This window comes from Neofelis nebulosa, chromosome 3 (assembly GCF_028018385.1).
Source record: "Neofelis nebulosa isolate mNeoNeb1 chromosome 3, mNeoNeb1.pri, whole genome shotgun sequence".
NCBI classification, from domain to species: domain Eukaryota; kingdom Metazoa; phylum Chordata; class Mammalia; order Carnivora; family Felidae; genus Neofelis; species Neofelis nebulosa.
Window position 1 is genome coordinate 41,381,791 of NC_080784.1, and position 9,329 is coordinate 41,391,119.

The window sequence follows — 9,329 nt, forward strand, 5'->3', positions numbered from 1 at the left end:
GCATGAACGGGGGAGGGGCAGAGAGAGAGGGAGACACAGAATCGGAAGCAGGTTCCAGGCTCTGAGCCATCAGCCCAGAGCCCGACGCGGGGCTCGAACTCACGGACCGCAAGATCGTGACCTGAGCTGAGGTCGGACGCTTAACCGACTGAGCCACCCAGGCACCCCTAAGTACATATTCTTTTCAAATCACACAGAACATATGATGGGCCATAAAAAGTCTCAATAAGTTTTGAAGTATTGAAATCATACAATGTATATTTTCTAACCACAGTGGAATTAAATGAGAAATCACTAACAAAGAAATTTGATAAACTCTTAAGAATGTAAAAATTATAAAGCATGTTCTTATGCCACCAATGGAACAAAGGGGAAATCACAAGAGAAATTTAAAAATTCTGTGGGATAGATAAAAATAAATAAATAACATCAATACTTATTGCATGCAGCCCAAGCAGTGCTTAGGAGGGAAATTTATAACCTATATTTAAAAAAAGATCTCAAAAAAATTAATAAATAATAAAAATTAAATAAATAAATAAATAAATAAATAAATAAATAAAAAAAAATAAAAAAAGAAGATCTTGGGGCACCTGGGTGGCTCAGTCGGTTAAGCGCCCAACTTCAGCTTGGGTCATGATCTCACAGTTGGTGAGTTCGAGCCCCGTGTGGGGCTCTGTGCTGACAGCTTGGAGCCTGGAGCCTGCTTCGGATTCTGTGTCTCCCTCTCTCTCTGCTGCTCCTCCGCTCATGCTCTGTCTCTCTCTCCTTCAAAAATAAATAAAAACATTTAAAAAATAAAAAAAAAAGAAGATCTCAACTCAATAACCTAACCTTCCACCCAAAGACATTGAGAAAAGAACAACCTAAACCTAAAGTATGCAAAAGGAAGAAAATAATAAATATTAAAGTAGAAATTAATGAAATAGAAAAATGAGAGAGAAAATAGAAAAAACTAAAAATTGGTTGTAGGGGAAAATCAACAAAATGGACAAACTTTAGCTAGACTAACCAACAATAATTAAATGCCAATATGACTGCCTGCTTAAAGGAATTTCACAGAACTGGAAACACATTTGGCTAATAACCATATAAGAAAATATTTAATCCCATCAATAACTAGAGTAATGGAAATAGAGACCATAATGAAATATAATTTCATACTCATTTGATGGTTAAGAATTAAGAAGTGAAAGGTAAAAACAAAAACAAATCTGTTAAATGAATAGTCAATTAACTGAATAGCAATCTGAATCATATCTTACAAGAAACAAAAACATAGAATTGACTTTACTTATTCAACTTTCATTCAATTAATATTATTTAGTATTTTTAACCTAACATTTTAATCGTAATGTATAATTATAGCCCACGAATGAACATAAAATTAAGCATGCTGAGACAAAACAGCTTCCATTCTATTCTTTTTGAGTTGAACACAAGATCAACTTTGATGCTCAGCAGCTGAAATGCCATATGTGTATTTTCAAATATCCTTCTCTATTTTTTTAAATATGATTTTTTAAAAAGTGTTTATTTTATTAGTTTTGAGAAGACCACAAACAGGGGAGGGGCAGAAACACAAAGAGAGAGAATCTCAGGCAGGGTCCCCACTATCAGTACAGAGCCTGAGGCAAGGCTTGAACTCAGAAACAGCTAGATCATGACCCGAGCAGAAACCAAGAGTCAGCCACTTAACCAACTGAGCCACTCAGACGTCCCTATCCTTCTCTATTTTTAGCAAATTAACAGAAAATCAACTGCTTATTTGTATAATTGTCAAACAAGGCCCCCAAATAAATGTGTCACTGAAAAAAAAGTCTGACAATACTTGGTTTTATTTTTTTTTTTTTTTCAACATTTTTTATTTATTTTTGGGACAGAGAGAGACAGAGCATGAACGGGGGAGGGGCAGAGAGAGAGGGAGACACAGAATCGGAAACAGGCTCCAGGCTCCGAGCCATCAGCCCAGAGCCTGACGCGGGGCTCGAACTCACGGACCGCGAGATCGTGACCTGGCTGAAGTCGGACGCTTAACCGACTGCGCCACCCAGGCGCCCCAATACTTGGTTTTAGAGAGCATGTGGACCAATGTGATATTTTACATATTGCTAATGAGACTGTAAACTGGTACACCCATTTTGGGAAACAATTTGGCATATAAACTAGTACGTTCATTATATTTATATGCACAAGAGAAATTGTTGCACATAATGCACCAGAGGCATCCACCAGAATGGTCATAGAAGCAGTGTTAGAAAAGAAAAAGGAAGTGTCTGAATTCCCATTGATAGGAGAATGGATGAACTGTGGTTTAGTCACACAATGGAATATCATATAACAGTGAAAATGAATGAATTAGGGCTCGTGAAATAACATGGATGAATTGTTGTAGTAAAATAATGTGTGATAAAAGCAAATCTTAGGACACAATGTATAGTTTGTATCCTTATTCTAAAGTACAAAGCCAACAAAATTAAATAATGTATTGTTGAGCCATACAGGTATATAACTTATTTCTTCAAAAGGTATTTAAGAGGAATGCCTCAGTTAGGTGGCTGGCTCTTGGTTTTGGCTCAGGTCATGATCTTATGGTTCCTGAGTTTAAGCCCTATGTCAGGCTCCATGCTGATAGTGCAGAGCCTGCTTGGGATTCTCTCTCCCCTGCTCAAGGGCTCTCTCTCTCTCTCTTTCTTCTATCAAAATAAATAAACTTAAAAAATAAAATAAAATAAATACAGAGGTATTTAGGAGTAACACAAAATTCAAGATGGTGGTTATCTCTGGGAGGAGGGAGGCTAAAGGAGAGGACAAGGTGAGAGCCTTTAAGTAGATGCAAGTTATTGATAATAATATAGTTCTGGGGTTGAGTGGGTTGGTATGTATCTAATATACTATTAAACAAGCTAATGTAGAAAAATTTTAAATGAAGACAAATGAAATAAAATGAATAAAACAAGGGTACTGTATGTGGACTAATGATGACAGTGGGTTATGAATAAAGGATCAACCAGTTAATTTTGTAAACTGAGGTTCCAAACACACACAAAAAATAGCAACAAATAGCTACTCTATTAGCAGTTAATGTGCATTAGACACCTTACTAAACACTTCATACCATTTGATCCTCAGGACACCTCAATGAGTCAGGGAGATACTATTATTATCCTCACATTACACATGGGACCACAAAGGGACAGAGAAATCCCACAGTTAGAAAGAAGCAGGACTAGGATTTGAACTCTAGCAGCCAACTCAAAAATGGGCACCCTTAGCCATCATGATATATTGCCTGCCTTCCCTAAGAAGTAAAAAAGTGGTCCTAATTTTGGATGAGAGGAGTGTATGGTAAAGAAATCCACACCTATTTAGACATGTTTCTATTCCTTTCAAAACAAAGAATCTGAAAAACCAGGGCTTGACTAGTGTTCTAGAGTCTTAAGAAAAATAAATGGTTACACATTTTAAACATTCTGAATTCTAGCCTCTCGTGAGGAAGTATTTTAAATACTAAAAGCAATTTGGAGATGATCTCAGAGACTTACTTGCACAAATTTCAGGACATGAAATTCATATGCTTATGAATATTTGTTGCCAGTTGCAACAACATGGATAAAACTTAAGGGTATTACGTTAAGTGAAGGAAGTCAGAGGGAGAAAGAGAAATATCGTATGATCTCACTTGTATATGGAATCTAAAAATGCTGAACTCATAGAGTGGAGCGGTGGTTACCAAAAACTGAGGAGTAGAGTAAATGGGAAGATGTTGGTCAAAGGTAACAAACTTCAAGTTATAAGACCAATAAGGTGTGGGGATCTTTTGTACAGCATAGTGATTATAGTTAATAATACTATATCATATACTTGAAAGCTAAGAGATCTTAAATGTTTTCATTAAAAAAAAATGTATCTGCATGACCTGATGGAGGTGTTAGATAATGCTACCACAGAAATCAGTTTGCAATGTATAAATGTATCAAATCAATGTTGTACACTTTGAACTTACAAGCTATTAGATGTCAGCTATGTTTCCATAAAGCTGGAAAAAAAGAATGCATGATAATGAATTTAAGTCAGCATAAATACTTTAAAAATTATTATCATTATTATTGTTATTCATGCAGAAAGCACTTCCATACAGTCAGATCTTTTTCATTTAAAGTTTTGGCTATTTTGATTTACATTATTCTAAACACAAAGTTAAATTCTGATTCAGGTAATGGCGAATAAAGACCATCACAAAGATTTTATGTTATTCTTCTCTATGTAATTCTCACTTAACTTGGAAAGGTAGTTTTTAGCCCTATAATAAATGTTATTTTTTTCTTGATATGCAATAATAAGTTTTATACAAGGCAAAAAAATGTCTTAGTCTGAGGGTACTAGCTTGGGGTTTTTCAATTTCTATTTTCTCATAACTTAAAATTTTAAATTGTTGAAATGTTTTCTAAGGAGCTACTATCTTCAAATATATGAAAGGCTTTCCAAAAGTAAAAGTGGAAATAATTTGTCTATTACTATCTTGGAGGGAAGAACCAGGACCAATGAAGCTGAAACATGAACTGCAGTCCCTGGGGATCCTTGGTGTCCCTGGGGCTTTGATTTTGGGGTGGGATCAGAATTTTTGTGGTTCTGGCCTCTCCCTAGCATTAAGCATGATTTTCTTTTCACCATGGGTTTCCATAGAAGGGCATTTTGATTTCACCAGTAGATCTTATCCCAATCCTCCCTGTAGGGATATTTGTCATTCTTTCTGGCTGCCCCACATCTGAATCCCCGTTTTACAGTTGGAGAATTCTCTTATCTATAAGTACTGGCCAGAAACCAAGTCCACTTTCTACTATGAAGGACCAAAATGCCAGATACTTGTTTTCCCAGTTTCTGTGGTAAGGGCATTAATACCCACCTCAGTCTTTGTACCAGAAGCTAATAATGCAAAAAGGTGAGACATAGGGAAGGGAGGGGTGGGGAAAAAAAAGTGAGACGTGGTCTCTAGTAGGGATTATAATAGCGCAGTGTTGAGTTCTGGTCAGCATTGGCTGTGATGCTGTAGCGCTAAGGTTATTGGTTGTATGAGCTGTGGTATCCATGCTTGGGAGTGGGAGTAACGGTGTTCACACCATACCATTTTTCTGGAACGATTTTCAGCATTATTCTTGACTTCTAACCTCAATTTGGTTTTCTTGTTCTCTCCATAATTCCTATTTACAATACCATCTCAACTGTCACCAAATCTAAGAAACCTTCAAATGATCAGTGAACCAGCAGTTCATGTACCACTATCTTTCATAGCGGTTGCCAATTCCATGATGACACAATGTCCTCTTGTCACCAGGAATGTTAAATCTATATACTCATCAAAGGTGTTTTTAAAGATGTATTTAGACATAGTTCCTTATATATCACCTGTGGATACATGAAAAGGAAAATATTAGCAGATCAAATGGCTTACTGTATCCCTAAAACATCTTCTCATTCAGAGTCTGACCTTTTAGAATCCTTAAAAAACAGCACACTCTATGTCACCAAGAGCTTAGGTGATTTAATAGAAGAGTGCCCTATTATTGTCCACTCAAGGTTCTTCCACGTCCCTTATACCAGTTGTTCAAGCTGCAATGCTCACACTTTCTTGATCTCACCACAGATGTTAATAGAAGATTGTCGGACAAAAGCAGGCTCATGTTCTTCCCTCACATGGACCTTAAATGGCTTGTTGACAGAAATGTCCAGGATTGCACTTTTCCATCATGTCAATGGAAACATCAGTGTTCAGGCAGTGACAACTGTATCATAACTACCACCTGGCCAACAGCACTTACAAGGCACCATCTATTGAAAGATATTCCTGATTTCAAGAGATGTTAAAAGTAAACAATATGTGTATAGGAATCAATGAAATATGGTCATTTTATCTCTGCTTAAGTTCACCAGAATTGATTTCTCTTTGTTTAAAACAAAGAGCCTTAACAGATATACTCCCTAACTCACACATTCAAGTTAGACATTCATAATAGCTAGGGCCTTCAAATAGAGCTCTTGGGAATATGGTGCTCAGAAGGACTTAATGTGCACCACCCCCCATCCCTTTCTCATTTCACCATCTAGTGTAGGATGCCTGGCTGCCAGCTGGGCCCCGACTCTCCATCTTGGGGGAACCATGATGAGCAGGGGCTAAAGCAGAAGCATCAAAATAGTCCTGTCTGTTGAACAGGTATAGGAATTTAGGCTTCTTGCTTAAATTTTGCTGAGACATGGGGAAAAGTTCAGTAACTGATCAGCTTCTGGCCTGGGACAACTTCAGCGTACCAAGAGTTATGGTTATTGGCCAGCCCCTCTGTCGTTTATTTGAAATCTCTGATTTATTTATTTATTTACTTATTTAATTTATTTTTACTTTTTAATCTTTTGGAAACTTTGTTTTTCATGTATGTCCAGAAAAAATATTTTCTCTCCTCCCCTTCGCATTTGTCATTAGGGAACCTGTGGTATACTTGGCACAGGATTCCCTATTCGGTCAGTGTAAGACTTTGGAGGACCTAGGTCTCTGTTCACATTCATTCATTCATTCAGTTGAAACAATATGCCTTCGTATTTACAAGCTGGGCCACCATGGGGCAACTGAACACACTCTTATGATATAAGCTGTTGGCAGTCAAGTTGACAGCTGTTTAACATTTTATTAACATGCTTACCTACAGCTAAGTCATTTGATGTTTCCCACCAATAAAAGGACACCAACACGGAATGTAAATAATGCATGTGCACTGCATGGGGGAACTCATTTTGGGGTCATTCTATCCTAAGAAATATCTAGATAATGTCTTCCAATTAGAAGATACTAATGATACTTCACCATAGGCCAAGATGTAAATAGGCTACTTGTAAATAAGTAGCTTGATTCATTTACTAATATTTTTAAAATATATGGTGATTATCTTATTCTCATTGGTTAATATCAACAATAAGAGTAGTTACTGTAAGGAGGGATTACCAGACATTACATTTTCTTAGTCAAAGGAGCCATTTAGGAGTTTTCAGCTACTTAGTCCTCTCAGAGCAGATTTTCCATGATCTGTGAAGAATCATGCATCGTTTAGTAGATAAATAATTACTGTATGCAAAAGATGAACATATCCATGTTTTTGGTTTGACCAGGTTGCCCTGCCAGAAAAGAATTTTATTGTTATTTTATTTTTAAAGATTTTTAAAAATGTTTTTTATTTATTTTGAGAGAGATGCTCACATGCTTTTGGGGGAGGGGCATAGAGAGGGAGAGGAAATCCCAAGCTGGCTCCATGTGGTCAGTGCAGAGCTGTCACAGGGCTTGATCTCACGAACTGTGAGATCATGACCTGAGCCAAAATCAAGAGTCGGATGCTTAACTAACTGAGTCACCCAGGCGCCTCAAAAGAACTATTTATTTATTTATAATTTTTTTAAATGTTTGTTTATTTTTGAGAGGGGAGGAGGGACAGAGAGAGGGAGACACAGAATCGGAAGCAGGTTCCAGCCTCTGTCAACACAGAACCTGACTCAGGACTCGAACTTATGAACTGCAACATAATGACCTGAACCAAAGTCAGATCCTTAACCAATTGAGTCATGCAGGCACCCCGAGAATTTTATTTTCAAGAGAAACTTGTGGGTAAGAAAGAGGTGAATAAATTTGTGTAAGAACCAGGGAGTCATCTGGGAGAAATGGGACTAAGACCTGACTCTTCCCCATCCCCTACCCCCTCTTTCTATTTTTAAAATGTTTATTTATTTTGAGAGAGATAGTGGGGATGGGCAGGAAGAGAGAGAAAGAGAGAATCCCAAGCAGGCTCCACACTGTCAGCACAGAGCCCAACATGGGGCTCAATCTCATGAACTGCGAGACCATGACCTGAAACTGAAATCAAGAGTCAGTCGTCTAAACAACTGAGCCACTCAGGGACCCCAGCCATTCCCGTTTTTTAAAATAAATTTTTTACTTTGGAATAATTTCAGATTTTTAGAAAAGTTGCAAAGTTCCCACATAGCCTTGCCCAGTTTCAGCTTCCCCTGTTTTCATTTTACATAGTCTATGGCACCTTTGCCCAACTAAGAAACCACCATTAGTATGTTGCCATTAACTAAACTCCAAACTTAATCAGATTTCACCAGTTTTTCCACTTATGTCCTTTTCTGTTCCAGGATCCACACTGCATTTAGTTGTCATGTCTCCTTACTATCCTCAGGTCTGTAGCAGTTTCTTAGCCTTTGTTATTCATGACCTGGACAGTTTCAAGGGATACATTGCACTCCCCTTTGAAGATTTAATATTATTAGAACCTTTCTGAGAGCCCAAGTGATGTCTACTAGCAGGGAAGGCCCTAAGGAACACCCCTCCGCCCCCAACCAGAGGAACCAAGTATGAAGAAATAGTTCATCTGGACTGGTGACTGGAAGCCCAGGGCAGGGTGTGAAATGCCTGGTCTATCCTCCTCAACTCACAGTGGGTGTGCCCAGGCAGCAATGCCTGGCACATGAGCAAAAAAGAAAGTGTGTGGGGGCAGCCTTGACCAGATGAGTGAGAGGATTGTCCGTGTGAAGAACCACTGGGGCTGGGACAGGATTTGTACTACCTGTGGGGGGCTGCAAAGGGGTAGACACCACAGTTTGCTTTGGACATGACTCTTCCAACAGCAGTTTGTTGGCAGATGTTGTTCTGGCAGTGCCCATTATCATCCTTTACCCCGCGGTCTATTTTCACTGCTAGTAATGGCCTGCCTTATCTTCCAAGGGCCTGCATCCAGTTCTTGCTTTTGCAGGACAGCACAAGAAAGAGATAATGAGCTTTCTGCTAATCTGGTCAAGGTGGATTTGACTGATTGCTTTCAGAAATAAAAGTGATGTGGAATTCAACATCACATGATAAAAATACTCAACAAAATAAGAATGGAAGGAAACTACCTCAACATAATAAAAAGCATGTGTGGAAACCCCATAGCAAACATCATATTCAATGGTAAAAGACTGAAAGATTTTCCCCCTAAGAACAGGAACAAGACAAGAATACCTGCTTTCATCATTTGTATTTAAGAGAGTACTGGAAGTGCTAGCCAGAACAATTAGGCAAGAAATAAAAGGCATCCAAATTAGAGAGAAAGAAGTAAAATTATCTGTTTACAGATGCTATGATTTTATGTGTAGAAAACCCTAAAGACTACACACACACACACACACACACACACACACATACACACAAAAACCCTGTTAGAACTTGGGGCGCCTGGGTGGCTTAGTCAGTTAAGTGTCTGACTTTGGCTCAGGTCATGAGCTCATGGTTCATGAGTTTGAGCCTCATG